The 23,764-nt window shown below is 45.0% G+C and overlaps 1 protein-coding gene across 4 annotated transcripts in view; it reads right to left on the bottom strand.

Moving 5' to 3' along the window:
* Positions 1-12,177, bottom strand: part of EPN2 (epsin 2) — a 45,698-nt gene extending 33,521 nt beyond the window's left edge. For 2 of the 4 annotated variants that reach the window (XM_061992192.1, XM_061992195.1), the window contains exon 1: positions 12,004-12,177. The gene's annotated coding sequence lies outside the window, so the exon portion shown is untranslated. Of the gene's footprint in view, positions 1-5,589; positions 5,610-11,043; positions 11,234-12,003 lie in introns of those variants that run through there. The other 2 variants (XM_061992193.1, XM_061992194.1) reach the window with 2 other exon arrangements.
* Between the last annotated feature and the right edge of the window lie 11,587 nt (positions 12,178-23,764).

Below are 23,764 nucleotides of genomic sequence, written 5' to 3'. Positions count from 1 at the left end.
ACTTTAACCCTTGGAAACTAAGCTGCGTGCTCACAACTAATTAAGTTGCTATAAAATTGGAAAATAGGAAACATGTATCCTGAAATCCTCTATGCACCCCGCCTGAGGAATGTTTTGGCGAAAACCCAGGGTTTTACGTGAGGCTTTACTGTTCAGCAGTCAAGCTCAGAGAGGAACTGAGGATGTGGCTTCACATTACACTTTATTCTCAGGGGGCTGAGGGCTGTTACTGAAGGCGGCATTCTGCTTCTACCTGCTCTGCCCCTCCCACCAGATCTCGAGATAGCATTGGTTCAGTGAGCTGACCTGACAAACCCGGGGAGGCGAAGGAGAGACGGATAGCTGGAGTTTCTGACAGATCAGGTCACCAGACCAATTAATCCCAAGGTCACTCTGATTACTTTAAAATATACCACAAATAAAGGAAGTAACGTTCATTTCAACAGCTATCTACAGTTACATCTCATGAGGAAAAAATGTACAGCTGCACCTGGAAAGCTCAGATGGATGGTGAAGTTAAAGATGATGGTTGTGATTTGGGGCCTGCTTTCAGCAGGTAATCGTGCAAGAACTACAAACAGCAGGTCTTCTAGGGAATCGCCTTTTATTACCCAGTCAATAGTAACCATTGCACATTCGTTTCACATTGAAGGCAGCCACAGAGAAGAAAATCTGGTCCCCTGCTCTTTCAAAACTGGCTACCATCTTTAAGTCTTAGCCCTGCTCTTTTCATACACTGATTTGAGCTATCTGTCCTGTAACATTTGTTGTTCATCTTTCCCTCTTATTCCTCCGTATATTTTCATGCTGTACACACCTCAGAGTTTCACCCATCTTTTCCAAACAACTGCACCACTTTTCCTTCTTCCTAACAGACCTGTCTACCATACCCAGCATCACCACCTTGGCAGGAAAAAGCAATTCCATCCAAAGGAGTGCCGCAGGGCAGAAAGTACATGCAGCCAGAGAAGAAGGCAAAAGCGTCCAGCCATCAGCAGCCTGGATTTAAGAACAAGTTATGCTGATCGTAAGACAGTACTCAAAACTATTTCTAGTTACTTTAGTCTACTTCTGTACTGCCCTACTTCATGATTTTGAGCTACATTCTTAAGTTCATCTTTGATGGAAGTGAATAGCTAAAAAGACAAAAAACATCCCTATTTTATACAATGGTTTTTCCTTATTAAACTACTTCAAACTTTCCAACTCCTTCATTCAAGCACAAATTCGCATATGAAGATTTGGTACTATCTTGGTGTATTATTATTTTAATGGGTTTTGTGGAATCAGAGGAAAAGAAAAAAAATCAGCCATGTCAGTGGATCCCACACTGTCCCATGCAGATATACAGAAATTTTCAGCTGTCATCATAACAGTTCCAAGTTTTCCCAATCTATCCTTCAGCAGTAATATTCTACCTACTCTCTATTCTGGACATTTAGATGGAAAAATTATTTGAGTGGGAGTTAACTCTCTCGTCTCAAAGAAGATGACAAAGACTTGTTACTCAAAAGCATGTGTGTTTGTTCCATTATTAAAGGTCATTTTCTTCCAGAGAACCTCTTAGCTTTGCTACCCTCCAACCAGCAACTCGGTACATGTCCTTGGGACTCCACATATCCTAGAAGGAGTCCACATATAGCAGATAATACCTACCGTGTGTAATTCAAATTTCAAGCCTCTGTTACTTCTGAAGCAGTTGACTATAGCTTGGGACATGTTAAAAAAATGCAGGTAAATCTCCTGTGTAGTAGTAGCACTACCTCTACCTCCCATAGCTGCCTGGTACCCCTGCATCGGTGATTATTCTTTTAACCACCATTTTAAGGAAAGTCATTGAAACCATTCTATCCCTTTAGATTTAAAAACAGAACAAGAAACTTACTTTAAAACTCCATTTTCTAATCTTCTTTTCAAGAGCCTTCATCTAGTTCAAACGCAAAGAAGAAATTCCTACCCATTAACATCCATCAGCTAACAGAAGGGTAATGAATTCATCAATATTGCTAAAATGCGTGGGTACAGCATCATGCTGAATCATTTAGTAACTACATTTGCAGCAAGAAGAGCTCAAACAACCCGCCTTACACTGTCAGCAACCATCTTCCTGAAAGAGGAAAAGTGAATGTATTAAAATCACCCTCAATTTAGTTATCCCTCTTGATGAGGTTGGTCGTCTCCCTGCACAGCGGTGTTTCCGTGCCAACCAAACTGTCTGATGTTGCTCCCCTCTGGGTACCACCTTCCTTTGCCAAGCCCCACATATTGTTCTCTCTACACCAAGCTACTGCCATTGTTACAGTGCCACAGATTTCACTCTGATTTTTGGTATCTATCTACAAAGCTACAGAGGGACCACCTACATCCTGCAGCAAGAAGGTTTCCTCACAGCGACGAGATCTAAATGTAAGAAAAGCTAAAAGCTCCCTAAATTGCTCAGTCTTAAGAGAATGAGTTATGAACTAACATAAAAATGTAGCTATCAAAAAGAGCCCCCACCTGTGGCTGGGAGTACAGAGTATCGTGGATTAGCAAGGAAGGGAAAAAAATGTATGATAGAGTACAAGAGTATGATGTTATTGTTCTCATAACAGTGAAAAGGTATTTGTTCTTAAAAAAAATAATCACAATAATATAAAGAAACAAAGTTATCCTTAAAGCGCAGATTAAAAAGTACTTTGCTTGATTTACCTTGTTCAGGTATGCCAAGTCTCATCTTCTCTGTTTGACTACAGTTTTAAAATGATAGTAAGTACACTACACTTTTGTTTACATGTTCAGTTATAAAGGTATCTACTCCAATTAAGTCCAAGAATAAAAAGGATTTTTTTTAAGGCAGCCTTTATAAACCCAGTACAATTAATTCAACTCTCAATACCTTCACTTCCTTAATATAGCTAACGTCTCAGAATACATACACTTACACATGTGTCTACATATCCTTAACTCCCACGGCTTAATTCAATTAATACTATTAAATCTTTAATGCTTAGCTTCAAAGGCTTTTTTAAATTTTTAATAGCTCTCATAGGTTAGCACAAACGTTTTAAGTCTTTCTCCTATATTTTAAATAAACTCTTTTCTTTCCACTTTGATGTTTGCCTTTCCAGCAACCCTATAGTCTGTGAAGCTCCTGGAACTTTATTTTCTGTGAAATTATGACATTACAAACTCAGAAAGATATGTTAATCACCGAGCTGCAATCAAGGATTTTTTCCCTCTCACCTGCCTTCTGGGCTGGGAGTTGGCAATAGAACTGCTTTAATCAAAATAATATAGAAACCCAAGAGGAGAGAGGATGCAACCGGGAGGGAGGGGACTCTCATTTGCATCTCTTTAGCATGTAAGCAGCAGGCGAGGCTCAGTTCTCTTTTCAGCTGGTTTCCCATGAAAAGGGAAAATGCAAGTCACCATATTTTAACAAAATAGTTTAAATAGGAGTTTTGACAAAAGACTAGTTGAGTTTGATGGGAGCACAGGCCTTGTAGCATTTAAGGACACATCCGTTTCACACTTTGACAGGCACTGAATGTGTTTTCCTTTGTAAAGCTCTGCCTGTAGCAACAGCATTACCATCACAGATTTGGTCACCTAAAGCTCCTTTTTCTATATCCACACATGTACACACACGTCATTTACCAGTTCTGATACTTGGCAAAATTTCCACTCTGAATGTGTTGACCGAGTATTAAGGCAACTCACACCAGTGTGTTCCTCCCTTTCTTCTCCTAACTCTCACTACCTCAAGAGCCCTACCTACTTTCCAAAGCTTAATTTCTAAACTTTGAATTTGTGAGACAGAAGAGACAAAGTAAATTCTGACAGTATATTTCAACCCTTCTATTAAAAAAAAAAAAAAAAAAGGAAAAAGAAAACAAAGAGAGGGGAAAAAAACCCCACAACAAACAAGTAGTCTTTCCTTCTCCTTTAAAGTGAATTTTCCTTATGAAAAAGAAATTCCTTAAGACATGACTAAAAATCAGCATTTCCAGGGACAGGAAAAGGCATTATAGTATTACACACATGATCCAAGCTGGCCAAAAAAAAAAAAAAAAAAAAGATTAAAAATCTGGCTCTGTGCCAAGGCATCCAGACACAATTTTGTGCTGGCACGTACATAACAAAAATACTTCTACATTCAGGATGTTAAAGCATGTTTCTTGCATTTACACCTGGAAAGCTAACAGTATTAAAACATGACATGCCGTGTTCAGCATCAACATTGAGTCAACAACCAGTCCCAGATCAACAGATCCCTCACACTTTCAACGTGAAGTACGTGCTTACATACTTGCCTTGATCTGGACCATAAATTGCAGGACAGAAAACTCCTCATAAAGCATATTAAAAACAGTATAACAAAGACAACCTACAATACTGTCCCAATATTCTTCACCACTTCGATATTTAAGCAGCCTGCAACCTAAGCAGAGTTCCCACCATGCAGAGCACTCCCAGTATGACACACCTTCAGTTATACAACATGTTCTGTCTTTTAAAGACGATGTAAATAATCTCTCAGAGGCATCATATGTTTGTATTATTGTGAAATTAAATATATGCAGACAGTATTAGATGGTTGATAGACACCAAAATGTCAATTATGCTCTGCAGTGTATCTGAACCAGCAGGCTATGCAAAAGGAGATTATTCCCTAGGTAGTCAATCATAAAAAAAAAGTCAGACATTTCAGTGTGTCTCAGTGTTTCACAAAGCGGTCAGCAGTTTGTAAATTTGAAATGCAACACTTAAGCAGTTTTGCACACTAAAAAAAACCCTCTCATATCCTCTGATGATATACTTCACTGCTTTTCTGCAGTTTAAAAGTGATTTTGCTGTCACAGAAGCTTTTTTACTCCAGCTTCTCTCAAATTTAAGAATTCTGAAACACAAGTAAAACAATTATAAATATTTCTGGTTTTCACTTTTTACTAAATCTTCCCAAAAGACTCAGTAATGATAGAAATACAAATATCTTTCAAAAGAGTCACTCAGGTACCAATCTTTTAAAATCTTCAGAAAGCAGCTGCTTTGCTGAAAAAGTATAAAATAAAATACATGGACTGCATAACTATAGTCCAGTGTAATGTCAAGCTTCCCATTCTTCTGAGCAGCATGTAGAAATTTCTGCTTAAAAAAAAAAAATACATGGGAAAGTTGTAGCAATTCTACAAAAACTACAATATTAAGTAATGATTTCTGATCTGTACTTGCATACTTCTAAGAAAAAACTTGCTGTCACCCATGCTCTTTATCTAAAAACATTCCACCAGAGGCGTTATCTTAATACTTCCCAAGAAATGCTTTCCTAATTGGTAGACAAAGTTTAACTTGATGAACTGCTCAATAACAGAAGTAAAAAAATAGTAACAGCTCTCATCAGTAATAAGCATTTCACATCCTTAAAAAAAAAAACCCCACAATAAAATCACTGCAAGAAGCATAGTATTACAAGAAGCAATCATAAAAACCATGTAACAAGCCAGGATGGACTCAGAAGGCAAACACTGCATTAGATACCGGAACAAATGTGAATCTTTCACTTTCAAATGGTCATTACAAAGAGGTTTTTATCAAATGATGAAATACCTGCGCAAGAGCATTTTGAAGATTCACCAGATCTTCCCTGGATCTGAAAACTGCTGGTAACACACAATGCAGACCTTCTTCTAAACAGACATTATTAGTCACATTCCAGCAATGTCACAAAATGGTAGGGTGTTTCACTCATTAATAAGCAAACTGAATAATTAAAAACATTAAAGTTCTGGTTTTCATATAACAATAATTGAAGGGTTTTCTTTTACATCTACCACATGACAGAGCATTCTGCTTGACCATTCACCAGAGAACAGGCAGGCGCATTAAAGGAATTCTATTTAGAACTTAAGTATGAGGATTAATTAACAATCTTAAATTGTGGACGATTTTGTAGGGTTAGATCAAACATCTATGCTCACTGCTGTTGTGACAAGCCTCATCTCTGTCTAAATAGAGCTGAAAGTTAGTAGAAAGGCAGCTGCAGGAGCAATTGGGTCAACAGATTTGGGAGAGGAAATCCGCATTACTAAAAGAAAAAAACAAATAAAAATCAGGAGAATGACAAAACGATAATGCCTCTTGGGGCCTGCTCACGCTGTTACCAACACACTACTAGCCACTTGAGAACTGATTTCCCACCTACAAGGAAACCTGTTTGCAGGAGTCGTTCGTGCCTGTGTCTCAGAGGAGGAAGTTACCTTCAAAAATACCTTGCTTTGCCTCTCCCTAAGGAACATTAAAACTGTATGGATCAGTTATTTTAGCAGGTTTTGTCCATGAGGTCCTAGAAACAAAGGTTTTATTTGTGGACTGTACAACTCTTACACCAGTGAGCAATTACTCATGCAATTACTCCCAATGAAGTCAGAACTGTTTGAGAAAGAAATTGCTTGCCAACCTAAGGGTTGCACAATCAGAAAAAAAATAATATAACAAAAACACAGAGGGGGATAAATTGCACCTGACAAAAACTACAATCAAGAAATAGCTGGTGACAGATTGTTATTTAAGTACAAGGAAGCGATTTAAACAGTCAGGAGCAGCTGTAATAAGATTATACGATTCTTAAAATGTCTTTGTTCTAACAAAGCTATGGAAAAGCCATTGCCCTTGTAAAGGTTCAGAAACTACCAAACTGATGTGAAGTCTATAAATTAATATTTCAGAGCGAGTAAAGCAAAAAAAACCGAAAAAGACCATCCCTGACATCATTAGCACCTTTGTCGTCTATGCTGATGTTTTTAACTTAGCTTGAGGAAAATTTATATTGTAGTCTTTCTCAATGGCAACACTAAATCAAAGAGATGAGATCAAATGAACAGAGGCAGAGCCCTTCCTCTGCTTGCGTTTCTACCTTTAAATAATGAAAACTATCAGTTTGATTTTAGAAGACACTACATTATGTGACGATCTCAGAACTGCAGGTAAGTCCCTCTAAGGTTATCCTGCATGGAGATTAAACCCATATCTGGCTGTTGAATTCCTCTAGAGAAATAGAACTGATGTTTTTCACCCTGACCCCAGACTCCATCTGTCTTTAAGTAGTCACTTCTACAGCAACAGGCCAAAAAATTATCTGTGACTACTACTACACTGAAAAACAAACATGGCAGGTGAGCCTTCCGATTTCCGCCTTGAAGGATGGACATATAATGTCTCTAGGCATGCGGCATATTTCAAACCAGCAAGCAGCTCTGACCTTTCAAAAAATAGTAACCTAATTTCTGAAAGTATTGCTCATTGAGTGCTGCACTACAAGCACAAAAGTGCAAATCATTTAAAAATTAATATTTTACTGTAAGGGGTAAGAAGATAAATTCTCGTTGAAAAACAACATCCACTGAAACATTGGGTCTAAAGGTGATCAAATCCATGCTGTAGGAAACACATATAGGACCCAATCAGAAAGAGGAACCCAGAGCGCTATGCCAATAGACGCTAAACCAGATGTATGTGTGTGCAAAGCACAAGGTAATTATGAGGGCAAGAAAGTAGGAGGAAATATAGAGAAGTCTAAAAGACAAAAGACAGGTTTCTACCTTGTCTATAGATGCAGATTGCATGCAGGAATTCTCCTGCTTGGGTCACCCTCCACAACTACTCTACTTCTCATGCCTTGTACATTCAGTATTTATCACACAGTTACATGACAGAAGACTCAGCAACTGTAGACAACATTAATAAAACAGCACTTGGAGGAAAGGCAGGAGCAGTCAACAATCTGGAAAAAAACTGCAGAGGTCTTATGCAAAAACGTCAACTAATTCCTTCAGGCAGCTCAGGGAGCTCTACTCCTGACCCTGAGAGGAGAATTATTACTTGAAAACAAATTGCATTCATCAGGACACTAAAACATATTGCATTAGAGATTCTTTAAACTCTACCCAGCCATCTCCAGCATAAAATACAGATAAGAGGAGACTCCAAGGTGAAGACGAATCCAGCTCTGGGCTGGAACTGGTTTTACCCAGCCATGCTGCTGGGCCCAGCTGCATACACTGGCAGTGGTGACCTATCTGTGACTGAGCTCTCCTTGTCTCCATGCTCAGGTTTCCCCAGCTGGAAAGAGCTGGCTTAAAGTGTGCAAGACAAGGCATGGGCAGTGTGAACAGACCAAGCCAAGGCACAGCCTGTGTGAACAGACCAAGCCTGACCTTGAGCAAAAGCTCAAGGCACTAGTTAGAGGCATTTATGTTAACAGCCTCAGCTGACATGAAAAAAGATACACACACTATTAACAATTAACACAGTAGAAGGCATTGGCTCCAAAATCAATTTTTAAGTTCAATTTTTGAAACAATACAAAAATGTGAGCTACAAGTTATCTATTCAGAAGAAAAGCATTTCACCAAGCAAAGTGATCCCAAGTAATATTTCCATGTAAAATTGCAAAATCGTGAATTACAAACCAAATTCTGGCAAACACCTTCAGTTGTCACTGGCAATGCAAGGAGAAAACACAAAATATTTTTCTATTTTTTTAATAGTATAATTCATACGAACTCCACTGTTAGATGCTTACATGCATTTAGCTTCTTGTGTTAACTCTTGAACATATATACTTCAGGTTTGAAGGAATTCAATAATCTAAGCTACTCTATCCTTAAAAAACTCCCTACAACTTCCAATTACCCACAAAGCACACCTTAGAACTGTTGGATTCAACTATTTTGCCTTTAATCAATAGTTTGGAATACTGACATAAAAAACAACCAAATTCCAAATTTTAAAAACAAAGACAAAACCGTTATTTGCAAATGATAAACGAACAATACTGGATCTTCTACAGCTTTCCACCTCCTGCACCACTCACCCAGAGGCTCAACTGTGATAGTTCCAGATTCATCCTGAAGCTTACCGTCTCTGAATTGACTTACTCTAACATACAGACATTTCAACTTTTTTTACATCCCTCACAGAACAGGAAAGCAATTCTGTAACAGCCACCTAAACCAATTCATTCTGGGTACTTTTTATGGGCTACTATTCAGCATGTATCAGTATGTAACCAAACTTAAGTACACCAATGCTGGCAAACCTACTATTAGACCTCGCAGGTTTTATTCTAGAGGACAGCACACTGTTGTTCTCCTCCACGGTGCCTCATGCCTTCTTAATGAGCAGCCAGGCTACTGAAACACACAAAAAAAACCCGCTGTTCTTTGAAGTACTTAAGACAGCAGGATACTAGTACGTTTCGATACTTTCCCTGCACAGATCAGAGCAAGGCAAAGTGGAAAAAGAACATTACAGACATTCATACAAACCAGGCACCTTTAATTTTCTATTAGAAAGACCTCAAGAGACAATTTAGCGCTCTGCAAATATGGCACTGGAAGACTGGAAAGTTGCTTCCTGAGTACTAGCCATTAAATACAGATTTTAGAGTAACATATATTCTTCTAGACCAGCCAAAACAGATAGCCATTTCCTCATCCTACACATGAGAGCTAAGAAAAGCAAGACCATGAATATCCTAACTACTCTGTAATGTATTTCTCCTAAAATATATTATCATCTAATGATTTCTTTCTTAAAAAAAAAACAAAAAAAACCCAAGAGAAGCCGAAACACAACAGAACACCAAAAAAAACCAACCAATTTCGTACCAAGAAAGACTCAGCATTTTTATGAAGTAATGAATTAGGCCTTTGGCATTTCGCAGCAGTGATCCAAGATTTGAGGCTTCTTAAAAGCTTCAAATTTTAAAGCAATCAAATGGCTGACAGCTGGAACAAAATTAGCATGATTAACCAGTTATGTAAATAATGATGCGGTCAGTACAAGCTGAATTCATTTACACTCATCGCATTATACAGCACTGCTTGCACTGGACATCAGATGTTTGTCAACTGCTCATTAAAAATGACTGTTGGAATAATAGACGTGAAAAACAACATGAACATTACCAGCCAGGCTACCTGAGAGCCAAGCCTCTGGTGTCTCTTCTCCCATTAGGACAGTACCACTGGGTAACTCGCTATCAGACAGGCCTTTTCTTGCCGGAATATCATTCAACGCTACTTACCTCCTACCTAGTGAACAGGTCAATTATTTTCTCTAAAGAGAAAAGTCTATTTTGTTAATATTTCATTATGTTTAATTTCTTACAGGCAGAAATTAATTTTCATTTCTCAGTAAGTATAAAAGTCGAGCTACCAGGTAGAAGTACTGTCATCACATCGGGATGATGTCACATAGTTGCACAGTTACTTTCTGGCATCAAGGAAGTTACAATCAGCACCCCTTAGTCAAACTTCCTGAAGCAGTAACTTGCAGTCAGGTCAGTCTTATCAGAATTCATCTTCAGGTATGCACACTCATGGTTAATTTGTACTTCATAATTTTTGATAATGTAGTTAAATATTTAATATAAGGAAGATTATCTCTTAAACTCTATCTAGGTAGTCTGCCACTACCTCAGGTTTACAAAAGAAAATGTATCAAAAGTTTTTCTTTTTGACAATAAAGCACTATATAGAAGTTTGTTCAAAAATAACACACCTGAGAACCAGCCAAGACAAACATATTCAGAAGTACTTCTAAATAGGCTGTATTTTGCTAAAGATATCATTACAATATATTTATACTTTTAATAAAACATCATTCTAACATCCCACATTTTACATCCTAATCATCCAATTTTCTATGACCTTGTCTCACACAAAACACAGCAACACACTGGAATTATGCAAGAGATCCATATTACCATAAAACATTGCAGTGGAGACAATAATAAAAATTAATCTTGTGGCATGATTTGCATTCTGTAGTCCTAAAGTCAGCCTCTACAGTCCAGAACATCTGCAACATGCCTTCAACAACCCAAAGAAGTATTTTAGGCCTCCCGTTGAAAATGCATGTATATAATTCAGGCTATTTGCTTAATAGCTTAAGGAAAAGAAACCTGTTTGACTCGTGTAAGTTTTAAATATAACTTAGCTTTTTTGGATCAATGCTGATACGATACTTAAGAAGATGGAAAGGAGATTCATTACATACCCCTTGGCCAAATAAAACTGAGACCAAACACCATCAACAAGCCTTATGGCTTTAAAATAGAAAACTTCCATTGTGGGTAGTCTGTGACAATTCTTGTTTCCATACACCTCCCGTCAATAATGTTTAATATAATGCAGCACAGTGACTACCCACAGCCAATCCGTAGCACCAAAGGCACCGCAGGTAAATACTGAAAAAAAAAATCTACATTAAAAAATTAACCCTTTAAAAAAATAATGGAAAAGCACTACTACACATCTTCCGAACCGACTACGTTACTGGAAAAAATAAATAAATCCTAAAATCAAACGCAAACCCCCGCGGCCGGTAAGGTTAGTAACGCAGAGGCGGGGTGAGGGACCCATGGCCGCCGGGGAGCACCCCCCCGCCGGAGCAGGCCGCCGCCATCCCCCGCAGCCTCGGCCTCCGCGGCTTCCAGGGAGGCGGCCGGCCTCAGTGGCCGGCCCGGGAAGCCAGGCCCAAACTTTGGGCGGTGAAAGCCTTTCCGACGGGCGGCTGCCGGCGCTCAGAGGGACAGAGCCCCGCACCCCGCGAGGAGATGGGTTGCGGCGATCGCCCCCCACCCCCGGCAGCCCCGACCCGGAGGCGCGCTCCCTACTCTCGACGCCGGGCTGCCATGATGGGCAGTAACTGTTGCTGCCCACCCAACGGAGACAACAAAGGCCACATTGGCCCCCCGCCGGGGCTGCCCCGTCGCTGCCACCCCCCCGCCCCCCAAGCCCCGAAACCCAAGGCCCCACGGCCCACCAGCCGCCGCCTCCGCCCCGCCGCCGGGCCCGCCCGCTCCCTCCTCATCGGGAGTCCCGGAACCCCGGGGGACCCTTCCCGCGCCCACCCTGCACCCCGCTGAGGGGAAAGGCGGGGAGAGGCTCTTCTGCCGCCGCTGCCGTCCGTCCCCCCGCTTCCCGCACCCAAGCACCCCGCGGCTCCCGGACCGACCTGACGCTGCGCGGAGAGGGTGCAGGAGGAGCGGGGAAGGGGCCGCGGGGGGAGGGGACGGAGGTGTCCCGGTGCTCGGCCGTCTCTGGCTGCGTTTGACACCCACACGCACCATCCAACATGGCGGCGGCCGGGGGGAGGTGGCGGAGGAGGCGGAACCGGCGGCTGCGCGCGGCCCCGAGGCGCGGCCCCGGCCCCGGGCGCGGCGAGGGCTTCGGGAGGAGGGAAGGAAGGAGAGAGGGAAGGAGGGAGGGACAGAGGGGGCTTGGGGAGCAGAACGGGGGCCTGCGCCCGGGGAGTGCGGCCCGTCCCCGCCGCCACCGCCCCCGAGGCGGCAGCGCGGCCCGTCCCCTCCGTGCTCACCCGGCGCCAGCGCAGACTCCGCCGGCCATGGCGGGCTGCCACCCCCTCGGCCTTCCTTGCCGAGGAGGGTCGGGGGCAAGCGCTAGTGAGGAAGGAAGCAGGATCCGCCGCCTGGCAGGATCGCAGGAGAGGACCAGACTCCTGCTCGGGGCCCTTGGTGCATCTGGTGGAAGGCAAAGGCTTGGCAAGGCCCTGAGTAGCCGAGGGGAGCCCACACTTCACCATCTCCCACCTCCTTTCCCCATCTTCTGGGGATGACAAAACAGAGCACACTGTTTTGTGGGCAGGAGAGAGGATACCCCTCAAAAAACAGGGCCCTGAGTGGGTTGCCAGGCGCCAAAGCAGCTCACATGGCTTCACATAATGCAGTCGGTCACTGCATCTTCCCCCCTGCCCCGCAACCCCAGCTGAGGACACCGGTACAAAATAACATCATTTATGGATCAGGAGACACTTGGGAATGGCAGGAGGGAGCTTTGTGGTCACTGCAGTCAGTGATGAGATGGAGAGCTTGGTGGAGATGCAGGCATGAGCTCAGCAGGAGCAGCGGGGCAGCTGGAACTGTGAGTTGGAGCATACATCCTTCCCCTCTGGGGATAATGACTAAACCCGTGTCCGGGATTGCAAGTTGGAGGAGGTTAGTGGTCTCATTGTAGTTCTCCCTGAATGTTCATGTTGTCAAACCCTGAGACAATTCAAGGAAACGAGACATTGCTGTTCAGGAGAACGTCAGGGTTGGTGCGGAGCAGGGGAGAGGCTGGCCCGCGGGACTCTGCTCGTGTTACAGCTGGCTCCGGGTAGTGCTACTGGTCATTTAAAACCCAAATTCCCAAGGAATCTTGCCTTACTAAAGCATAACAAAACAAAGGAAACTCGGAACAAAATCCAGTTCATGAGGTATCGCTTTTCAAGTGAAAGGAAGGTCAGTCTGAGCACCGCAAACCTAGGGCCCAGCCCTTTCTCCTGTGGAGGCAGTAGCAGCAGAACTGACACGAAATTGAGGTTTCAATACAGAGGAACAGGGACTGCAGCGAAACACTGAGTAAGCCACATTAAAAGCAACTTGTTTAGAAACGCTGCAAGTTCAAATGCTTTGAATACCATCTGGTAGCTGGGAAGCCAAGTCTTCTGCAGCTAGCTGCGATGTGGCTTAGTTGTTAACCTTGAGCTAGGAGAGCGAGACAGAATTAAATTCTGGGTGAAAAAAATAGAGGATCAGCATGCATCTGATGCTATCAGCGGGAGCTGAAAGAATACTTCCCCTCTCTTCTTTAGAAGAAAATGGTGATGATGGAAACCTAATGTTTCTGTGCATGTTCATTAATCCTAATGATTAGGTGCTGACAGCTGTAAAGAGCAAGAGGAAAGCTTTTGGTTAAAATGAGATGGAAGAACAGGATTGTTCCTGCTGCCTTCTCTCATGCCCACCTGCCTGCCAGGTCTGGGTGGAAAACTCTCCAAAGCAGGAGGCGGCTTCCTCTCCATTTCCAGCTCCATCCCAGATCTCTGCCCACACCGTAAGTGTAAAAATCAAGCAGCTCAGCAAAGAGCTCCTGCAATTGGCATACCTGTGTCAACAAAACTGTTTTGTGTCAACCAGATCAACCAACTTAGTGCAAAGCAAAACAAGCCAGCCAAGTAAAATTACACTTTTTTATTACACCCATGTTATGCCTTAAATCACAGTGTTCCTGCTACTGTGGCCAGGTACCCCACTGATAGAGCTGAACCCAGGGTGCAAAGGGACAGGCCCCGCTGGTGCTCCCCTGAGGACATCCACAGTGAGCGGGAACTCGTGGCAGTGGATCTATGGCCATCATTCTATATTAGCAACAGGAGACCCCTGCAATTTGTCCGGTGATTTTCAACGCAGCAGCTCCCATGGAAAGCTTTCCATCCCAGCGCTGCCCCATCTCTATTTTGAGCAGGCTGTACCACGCCTTGGATGTTGACCCAAGTCATTCTATCAAATGGTTCCCAGCCCACAACATTTCGGCTGTGTTGGCAGAGCCAGAGTTCAAGGCCATTATTTACAGACCGAGGTCGGTATCAGAAGCTGATAGCTGTGGCACCTCCCCGGTAGCCGACAGCAGAGCAGTCCTCACTGAGAAAGCAGATGGCTGCAGCAAAGCCAACGAGTGGGAGTAGAGGGGCCATTGCATGGCAAGGAGCAGTGCTGCAGCATGATGTCTGGTACACAAGAGACTCTCCCAGCAAAGACAAGGCAGGCACAGCCTCCCCCAGCTTTGCCCAGCCACAGCTGCCCTCCTGACTAACCTAGCGAGGAGCGGCTGCCAGGAAGCCATGGGAGGGCCTGTTCCCCAGCCACAATGTGAATATCACCCACACAGCGACTACTGCCACGTGGGGCTGAGCACACCACTAATTAGCTAATGAGTTTGTTCCAAATGTCTGGCCACAGTGTGAGTGACAACAGGAACAGCATTTGAAAAGCACCAAACAATAACAAGAATATTCATCTCTTCTTGCTGACCCCAGCCTTGCATTAGCAAATAGGTCACAAACAACGGTGCTTTACAGTGATCTAATCCTCCAGCCATATGTCGGCTGACCGAAAAAAAATACAGAAAGCAAGCTGCATAGAGGACACCAAAAAGCCCTGCAAAAAATCCCAAGGAAAACTTGATAAATACATCCCTGCAGTTTGAAATTTGATTTCCTCACTCCATTGTTTCTCATTTCCTGAGAGCTGGCTTGGTGGATCACATTTTCTGCTTCTGTCTCCAGCGCTTGTAACCAAACAAGACTGAATCTCATTATCCTGATGCATGGCTCTAGCTGTATGCAATCTGACCTCTAAATCACAGTCACTTTTTGCTCCATTGCTGATTTTCCTTCCCACTTCTAACCTATAGGTCTTCAGAGGAATCAATTAAAAAAAACCATAGAGACTGTCATCTAATGAAGGTGTGTTTCATCTTCCGCACTGAAGTCTGTATTAAACCGGCAAGTAGGGACTGCCTCATGTCTTGGGAGGTTGGGCACCCTCCCACTCACACCGACTCTGGTGGGAGCTGGAGTGCCTCAGCCTCCCTGGGAAGCCACATGCTTCCACATGGGGTAGATAGAGACTCAAGCTCTTAAGGGCCAAATTTTTAGAAATCTGCCAATTAATTGGGAATCTGGGCAAATGCAATCATTATTGTCCTTGGAGCCAAAGAAGCAAGACATTTCCCAACAAGCACGGGCCTTCTTTGGATTTTTGAGTGCTATCTGCATGTTGCTGACAGTGATACAGCCTATATTGAGATTCACACAGACTTATGTTCATCTCAGCTTATTCCCTCCTGAATTCATGAATATTTCACTGAAAATCTGAGTTACAGTCTTGTCTGCTTTGATTAGACACATGGATCCACAGGGTCTGCAACCCTACCATACACACAGGATTTATCTACAAGCCAAGGAGAACCAAAATAACAGTTTAATTCCCATCATATTTAGTCTGCCTTCTTCAAACATCCTCCAGTAAGCGTAGTTATACGGAACAAAATGAGAAAGATGGTAAATGGGGCAGAGTACAGCTCAGTAAGCCTGTCCCTGAGTTCAGCTGGAATTGATCCAAGTTTAATCCACATAGAGCATGCTTATGGCCAGTGTGAGGGTTTTGGTTTCATTTGTGATGCAGACAAACTTGTAGAACTGTTTCCAATGCAAATGTCCATTTTGACAAGTTCAAAATTAACACACCTCTAATATGGGCTTTCAAAACAGACCTCTTCTGAACACGTTAGCAGATTCATGAAAAGAGGAAAGGGAATGCAAGCCCAGCACATTCTGGTTTTCTCAAAATGAATATGCACTGACAGTGCACGAGGCAGTGGCATTTGAAATGTGCTTAGTCCTAGTAATTACCAAGTGTTGTGTTTCTTTAGAAGTTAGAGCCATTCTTGTCTGCAGGCACCTTCCCTCATTCCTTTCTCCTTACTGTTCTGTAGGTGCAGTTTCTCCCCATGCTGTGTTGAGAAGCCAAGGCTACTGCGTGGCTTGCATTATATCCCACTAAACCCTCAGGGTGAAATTCCACAACAGTTTTAGTTGACCAAAGTCAGGGTGTTGTGGCTCCTGCCCTTCCTCCACCACCCATTCCCATTCCCTTCCTGCCACCAACACCAGCTTATACCATCTGTGGCAAAGACGAATCATTTCTTTTTGCTGGGGAGGATTACTCCTCAGCCAGTTTAGCTCCCTGAACCAGCTTACCATAAGGTCAGGTGAGCAGCCACATTGACAGAAAGGAGGGGACAAGACCACTGCAAGGCCTCGCTGACTGGCAGGGAGGTATTTTTCTCATTTAATAAGATACAATCAGCACATTTGACCTAAAACCTGGATTTGCTGCTTGTTCCCAGGCTGAGAGGACTCACCCAGTGGGACCATCTGCATAGTTTTGAGTGGCAGGCTCGGGGCGTGTAGTGAAGTTGGGCTCATTTAGCATTACCATCTGGTTCCCCCAAGCAGGTCACCAAGTCAGAGCCTGTAAGACCATGCTGGAGGATAGAGATTCTCTTGTGGTTGATAGTCTGTACCATCCCTCTCAACTTCCTCCTTGTCATGAGGAGAAGACTTCCTGCCAGGAAGGAGCTAATGGACAGCATCACCCATCAGAGTTCCTCTTTATCATTCCTGCAGCCACCCAAAGAATGTCACCAAAAGAGCCCCATGCCCATCCTCAGACTGATGGAGGCTTCATAATAATAGCCAAACAGCAGTATGACTTGTGTGGTTGCACAAGGAGCTCACATAGCCAAGGATTATCCTCACTCCTCCCAGCTGTTTCTCACCTTGAGGGAAACCACCCTGTGGAAAGTATCAGGAGGGCAAGAGGAGCTGTGCTTCTGGCTCTGTAGCATCATCTGGAAATTTTGTCTCCTCTCAGTGAGCTGGGACAGCGATTTGGGCTGGTCATGTCTGGCTGGAGAGGGAGGCAAAAGGCTTTGTATGGTAATAGAAGAGTCAAGGGGAAGTGTACCTACAACCAAGCAGCTAACCAGTGGTCACTGCTGTCAGAGAACAGGGTCCACCCAAGTACAAAAGGTTTCACATTTAAGCACAGAAATCCAGGGCCCATAAGAAAAGCGCCACCTTGCCCATGGGAGGCTGGTGCAATGATTCATCTAGCGCTTACCTGGTTATAATAAAGCTACCAAGATTGAAATCTGCATTCTCACACCAAGCATTGTGGTGCTCACACAGAGACTTGGGGCATCACCTGATCAACATGAGCTTCCTTCACATGTTTTCAGCTCCCAGAACACTCAGAAGTAAGCTGCACCTGGTAGCACATCAGCTTATAACCCCAGGAATTAAGCTCTGTCACGATTTAGCTCAAGTTTCATAGTATTGCTCTTAGTCACTGTAGCAAAGACAGGACCTCTGAAGCAAGCCAGGTATTTAAAGCTGCTGGCATTTTGAGCTCTGCCTCTTTGAAACCAAGAGATTGGTAAGACAGTGCTGCCATGTCCCTGGATTACAGCAGGATGTCCACCGATGATCACAGCCAAAAAGCTGGTAGCTTTTCCCCTTGACAAATGAAAACTGAGGGCTATTTGGTTTGTGTTTGCATAGCACCCAGCTTAATTATTTGGCCCAGTTTCTAAGTTTCTGATTCCCACTTCTGCAAGTGACTTCCTCTGTTCTCAGGCTCACAAATCCAGTTGCAACTTTCACATCTGAATTCATGGTCAGCACTGAGCTTGTGGCTGCTGCCCCATCACAAATAGCAGCTCATCCTCAACAGGGCTTCCCAGATGTTTTCATAATGCAAAAGAACTAATCAACAAGCAGGTGAAAAAACTCAGCATCTAGGCTGGAAGAGTTTCAGAACAAGCCATCAGGACTCACAAAGCAAAAAAACTGCACAGCACTGCAGGCAAGAACTTCTTAGGAATGTGTTAAATGCTAACACTATCTGACCACGCTGCTCCACGGATCAATCCTGATGGACAATTCCTCTGTGAGCTCCTTGCAACCAGAAGGCTTCCATGGTTGAAGGAAAACAGCCATCTTTGATGACAGCAGATTTCTGTAGCCATTTGAGCATCTTGGCTAGTCAAGCAGGTTATATTGGTTGTAATTAATACTCCTACAAGCTTCCACATTCTTACGGACTGAACGAGATGGAAAAATACAGGATTGTTCCCTGACCTCACCAACACTGGAGGAGGTCAAAGGAACCTGCTCCCTTCTGATCTTTAGAAATCAAATATATCTGTGATCATAGAAGGTAAAAGGCAAACACCAGCACTGCTGGGAGCTGACTGTGCATAGCCTGGTTTCTTCTGAGGCAGAAACCACAATGGCCTTAACCTCGATCAAAAATAACTGCAAAGCAAGTTGCTACAGAGAACAGGTTTCCTCTGTCCCTCAAGAAACCTCTTTTTATGCTTGCATGCCACTCTGAGCATGGTGGGAGGTGGTGGGGTACAAACCACGGTACAGCCACAACAGATTGCAGCAATATTGAAACTGGCCTTCAGTAATGTACGTCATCAGTGAGGGTGAAAGCCAAATAAGCCTACACAGCCTGATGTGCTGAAAGCCCCACATCTGTCAGCAGCAGGCCGGAAGAACAGTTCGTGACACCTGCACAGCTCAGCTTAAAAGTGCTTTATGCTTAGCAGGATTTTAAACACTTGGAAAGGAAAGGCTGTGCAGATGACTTCCCCTGCTGAAGCCACCAACTTGACCCTCAAAATAAACCTGAAAGACACTCCCACGCAAGTGCCCTGTGTGTCTTGCTCTCTATTATTGCTCTCGAAATCCTCCTTTACAGGTGCATTGTGAGGAGTGGGTCTGCATCAGCTTTTCCACCTTGCACTTGTTTATCACAAGAAAGAAATGTGAGACACCAGTATTTTCCCTCTGAAAAACTTTTGTTCCAAGATCAGAGCCTCAGGGAGTCAGGAAACTCGAGACTATCATTCATGGGTGCCTCTTTCAAGAGGCATCTTACAGACACAGCTCTGGTTCAGGAGGTCCCCAAGCCCCACAGTGCTTGATCTTAGGAGAGCATAACAAGAAAATATGTCTCTGCTTGCACCTTCCCAACAGTTGTCCTCGAGCATTCACTATGGACCACTGTGGGGTTGCCAGTCTGGACACTTTCAGTTTTAAGCAGCCTGAATGCTCTCATCTTCCTACACACTGTCTCAGCTCTGCACCTCAAACCTGCATGTGTATCATTTTTGAGACCAGAGGCCAAGTGCAGCACTCAAATGCTGTTTCCCAGCTCTCCTGAGCTGGCTGTCACAGGTTTCTCCCAAAAGCTCCATCCCTGTGTGCCTTTCCCCAGACTTTCCATTAACTGGTACATTTTATACCCTCAAGGCTAAAGCTTATGCTAAACCTCGTGGGCAGCTGGCATACTCTTTAAGCCTTCAGCACCCAAGGGTGCTCAGAGCCTGTCCTACACAGGTAGGTGTAAACATATGCTGAGATGATTTATTGAACCATTAAGTGTCTGTGCCCTGAGGAGCCAACAGTGCAGCTGCAAACTGCTAGAGGCTGCATTGCTGCTCCCAGCAGCAAGCAGGTATCAGCTTGGCCTACAGACCTTAAGTTAATCCCCTGGTCTCCAGAGGGAGAGATCACAGATGCCCAGGCTGGAGAGAGGCCCTTTCCTAAGCTGTTTTTTGAGGGTCTCCCAGAAGTGACTCCAGTCCTTCATAGTCAGTCTTGGCTGTTCCTGCTTGGTTCTGAAAGCTCCTCCAGCCACCTGGTAGTGCCTCCTCATCCTCCACATTGCTGCCAGCAAAGGGCAGCAGACTGCTCTCCTCCATACCATCCTCCACTCTTCCTGACCCAATTGGAGCTGGAGCTTGCCCAGGATCAAATGCTTGCCCTAATTGCTCATCTGAGCCCTTGCAAGGAATCCAATGCCCTGTGGAGTCTCCAAGTCCTCGCTTCCAGGCAAGTCCAGAGAGGCCAAAATCTCTGTTCCTGCAGCTGGGAGGACCAAAAGAGTACATTATGAGATACACTCAGGAATCCTCTCTCAAACAGTTGTCCAGCACAGCAGGACATCATCATACAACATTAATATGACAATATGACAAGTGAACATAACACACCATTATGTTCTGCTGCTGCCTAATCATTAGCTTCACGAGCTGGGGAGGTGCTCAGACACGTAAAGCCTGTAGTGATCCAGATTGTCATCAAGGCACAGCTCCCCAGCAAAACCCAAAAGCCAGCAAAACCCAAACCCAGTTCCTCTTTCAGCCTGAGAGGGGGAAGGAAGGAGGTAAGACAGTAAATCTGCATTTCAGATGCTTGCTGCAAGGAACACATTGTGTAAGTACAGAGAGAGCAATGTTTTGCTGTATACTTTGCTAGGTCTTGCAAGTGCATCTACATGTGTGCATGTGCCATACATACACCTACGTAGGAAAGGGTTTTATTACATGTGCTAATGTTAGTGCTTGTATCACTCGGTCCATGAGCCCTGCTGCAGAGTGAGCCCAGCTACACTCCCTCTTTGCCATCAACTTCATGGGGAGATGGCCCAGGTCCTCATTCTCCTGGGGATCTCAGTCTCCTTCACCGAAACAAATGCTGTTGTTTCCATCACTACAGGAATGTTTCTAAAGAAAGTGGTGCCTCGAATCCCCGTTTAAAATGAAGAATTGCCTCATAGGAGTGCTGCATGTAGCATTCGCCAAGAGAGGCAGAAAGCAAAAGTCCCCGAGCTAACTCCTGGGCAGTGTTTCTTTAAGAGAGGCAGGCCAGATCCTGGTCTCATTTACAAAAATCTGGACAGGCTTCAGTGAAATTACCCTGGATTTCCACAGCTGATGTGTCAGAAATCGCAATCTGACACAGCCCTGGGGAAGAATCCATCAGTTTTACTGGGACCTTCCAAAAAACAAAAATAATCTTTGCTCACTCTTTCCTCTTGCCTTGTGCAGGCAAAAGCACCACTCAGGAAAAGGGCATGAGGCAGTGCTGTGCCACTAAAGCAACAGCAGCAGCTTTGCTTGGTCTTCTAAAGGGATGCACTGTACGGGTAGGGATGGGCGAGGCCACGCATGGGGATGCTCCCTCATAACCTTCAGGGCTGTTTACTCATTTCAGACCAAGCTGATGACAGGCTGGGCAGAGTTATCACAGCTACTTCATTACTAAACATTTCCTGAAGATGGACAGCTGGGTAGGGAAGAGAGGTCATAGTAATGAGGAATAGCTCAACCCTGTATCAGGCTTCAGCAAATCCACACAGACCTGCCACCTCAAGGCCCAGCTCTACAGGAAAAAGTCTTCACCAGACACTGCAGCAGCAGCAATAAACCAGAATGAAAGTGGAGCTGGGTTCTCTGGGAGCCTGGGGGGAACCTCCAAGTGCATCTCCTCCTTTCCTGCGGGGAAGGGCAGAGCAGAGCATCCGGGGAATCTGCAGCTGCACCTGCATCCGCCGCTGGCCAGACACAGAGGGCTTCAGTGCTCCATCGTCCCTCTGCTTCCTCCCTCTTGTCTTCGCCCTCTCTTCCTTCAATAGGCGGTTTCAGGAGGAGCACAGTGCCCGGATTCTCTTGGGTTTTATGGCGCATCCGGCACTCCGTGCATTGTCCCGGCAGCCTGCCTGCCCCCTCCCCACTGCCCGGCACAGCGCCAGCCAGCCCAGGGATGCTGCCACACACACATCCTCAGCCTTCCTCCTCAGGCTGTCCCCATCTGCCCTGGCACTAACCAGAAAACAGCTACATCAGGTTTCTCCTGTGCCCCTGCTCTCCCCAGGAGCCAAATGCACCGTGGCTGATTCCCAAGTCACCACTGTACCAGCAGTACCCCACATCCTTGTTTGGGAAGCACCCTCCAAGCATGCTCCCTGCCCCAGAGCAGCCCAGAAGTGACAGGGACCTGCCCAAACAAGCCCCCCCCTCTGCCATGCTCCTGCATCCAGCTACAACAGGGCTAAACTCACAGGAGGAGCACTGTGGGTACAGTGCTGAAGGAGGAACTGCAGATGCTCTTGCCACACTTCCAGAGGAAGGCATGACGTGAGCTCTGGGCTTAATTGGTTATTAATAACTTCTTTGTTAACAAGCCAGCCCTAAGGAGGAACCAAAATCTGACTGCTTCTCTGGTAGAGCGCTCAGCCACCCCTCTGCAAGCAAACATTCACAATCTCCCTACATCCTTTCTGTTCTGGGAAGGTTCAGCCCTCCCCAGTGAGTCACGGCAGTGACAGCACTGTCCCCTCACCTACACATGCGTCACAAGGCTTCTTGGTTGGTTTTTCTTTTTAAGTCCTAGAAAAATAACAGATGTCATTGTTGAGGGGGAGTTTCTCAGAATCTGTTCAAGCATCAGGCCGTCTGGCTATGACCAAACCCATAGTTCCCCTAAAACGAGTCCTTTGGGAGCCGCAGAGCTCTCTGGCCATGGCTGGCTACTCCTGACACCCCCTGCTGACTGCTCTGAGCAAGAAGCCTTCTTCCATAACAAACATTGACAGCAAACAAGCTCCACACCCAAACCTCACACTTCCCAACCCCATTTCTTTAGAGCTGCCAGTTAAAGGGACCCTTCTGATTTCTCTCCCATGCCAATCAAAGCAACGATGTGACCCTCTCCACCTCCATGCTAACAGCACAGTGGGTTTCAAGACCCAGTGTCTGGGGATGGCTCAGAAATCTCCACTCCCACACAGGCTGCAGCACAAGTCTACCCAGAAAATGCTGTTATGGGGACCTCGCCCAAATAGGCAGCCCAACACCAAGGAGCAAGGTTGGAGGCCACAGCAGTTCCTCACCCCAGAAGCTTTTATCAGACACTACCAGAGCAGCACTCAGCAGAAAACATTCCTCACACAGAGTAAAGCAGAGCTTTGATTGACTTGGTTAAAAGCACCCAGATTTCAGAGGTACTCCCAGAAATGCCAGTGGCCACAGTAAGGTCCCAGGGCAGAGTTCAAGGACCAGCACACCACAGCCATGGAGCACATGACAAGACCTGCTTCCAGCCAGGCACCAAGTGCATAATCCAGGCTCAGCCTTCTCCATGTCACACACAGGGAACCACAGCCAGGTGGGAAGAGAATACCTTACAGAGAGACAGCTTACCTCCTGCTCTTAGGTTATCCTAGGTTGCTAAGGGGAGCCATCCCAGGGAACAGCAGGATCTGAGGAGCCTATGCAAGATGCAGTCCCAGCAAAAAACACTTCCTCCCTAGCAGCCAAAAGCTACTCAGTCCCCTCTGTTTCCTTTTATAGTGCCCACGGGAGCTGAAGAGCCTTCAGCTGCTTCTGGCCCTGATGATTAACTCGTTAACAGTTGACATCTCTGTCAATGCTCCTCATGTGAGTCTCCATCACAGTGAAAACAGAGCCTGTCCCCAGAGCCAGGCACTGCCACAGCTCATATCCATCAGCCCGAA

This window comes from Colius striatus, chromosome 3 (assembly GCF_028858725.1).
Source record: "Colius striatus isolate bColStr4 chromosome 3, bColStr4.1.hap1, whole genome shotgun sequence".
In the NCBI taxonomy this organism is placed as follows: Eukaryota; Metazoa; Chordata; class Aves; order Coliiformes; family Coliidae; genus Colius; species Colius striatus.
Note: the sequence above shows the minus strand (reverse complement) of the source record. Positions and strands in the feature narration are given on the sequence as shown.